Source organism: Mustela erminea, chromosome 9, assembly GCF_009829155.1.
Source record: "Mustela erminea isolate mMusErm1 chromosome 9, mMusErm1.Pri, whole genome shotgun sequence".
Lineage (NCBI taxonomy): Eukaryota > Metazoa > Chordata > Mammalia > Carnivora > Mustelidae > Mustela > Mustela erminea.
This window is the reverse complement of record NC_045622.1, coordinates 58,971,684-58,973,171: the sequence shown is the minus strand read 5'-3', so window position 1 is coordinate 58,973,171 and position 1,488 is coordinate 58,971,684.

Genomic DNA, 1,488 nt, shown 5'->3' with positions numbered 1-1,488 from the left:
TATTGTTTCACTTATCTCTCAAATTCTCCCCTCGTGTTCCAGTAGCTGTTTGTCCCTCTTTTGATCAGCTTCTTTATTCTCTGTCATTTGGTCTTATATATGGGTAATTCTTTCTTCTGCCTCATTTATCCTAGCAGTGAGAGCCTCCATTTTTATTTCACCTCATTAATAGCTTTTTTTTTATTGCAACTTGGTTATATTTTAGTTCTTTTATTTCTCCAGAAAGGGCTTTTATATCTCCCGAGTGGGTTTCTCTAATATATTCCATGCCTTTTTCGAGTCCGGCTAGAACCTTGAGAATCGTCATTCTGAACTCTAGATCTGACATATTATCAATTTCTGTATTGATTAGGTCCCTACCCTTCAGTAATGCCTCTTGTTCTTTTTTTTGTGATGAATTTTTTCCGCCTTGTCATTTTTTCCAGATAAGAGTATATGAAGGAGCAAGTAAAATAGTAAAATGGTGGCAACAACCCCAGGGAAATATGCTTTAACCAAATAAGAAGAGATCTCAAATTGTGAGGGGGGAGAAAGGGGATAAAAAGAGGTTCAGAAAGAAAAAAAAAAGAAAGGAAAGAAACAATTAAAAAAAGAAAGCGAATAAAGAAAAAATATAAAAAAGAAAATATATATATATATATATATTAGATAAACTAGTTAAAAAACGTTAAAAAAAATGGGGCGCCTGGGTGGTTCAGTAGGTTAAAGCCTCTGCCTTCAGCTCAGGTCATGATCCCAGGGTCCCGGGATCGAGCTTCACATCGGCTCTCTGCTCAGCAGGGAGCCTGCTTCCTTCTCTCTCTGTCTCTGCCTGCCTCTCTGTCTACTTGTCTGTCAAATAAGTAAATAAAATCTTAAAAAAAAAAGTTAAAAAAGAAAAGGGTGAAAGTTAAAAAAAAATTAGCAGAAGAAGAGGAAAAAAAAATTGAAGAAGACAAAAAAAATTAACTGCAAGACTAAAGAATCATGGGGAGAAAGCCAGGAGTTCCGTGCTTTGCTTTCTCTTCCTCTGGAATTCTGCTACTCTCCTTGGTATTGAAACTATACTCTTAGTAGGTGAACTTGGTCTTGGCTGGATTTCTTGTTGATCTTCTGGGGGAGGGGCCTGTTGTAGTGATTCTCAGGTGTCTTTGCCCCAGGCCGAATTGCACCGCCCTTACCAGGGGCTGGGCTGAGTAATCCGCTTGGGTTTGCTTTCAGGAGTTTTTGTTCCCTGAGCGCTTTCCCTAGAGTTCCAGAGGACGGAAATGAAAATGGTGGCCTCCTGGTCTCTGGCCCGGAGGAGCCAAGAGCCCAGGGTCCCTCTCTTCAGTGTGCCCTCAGAGTACAGCGCCCAATAACTCTCATCTGCCTGACCTCCGGCTGCGCTCCGAGCTCACCGAGCCTGCAACTGGTTCAAAGTAACCCTGAGCTGTGAGCTCACTCTCAGCTCTGTCTCTGTAGCCAGCTTCCCTGTTCTAATACCTGTAACCACTGCGACACTCAGAC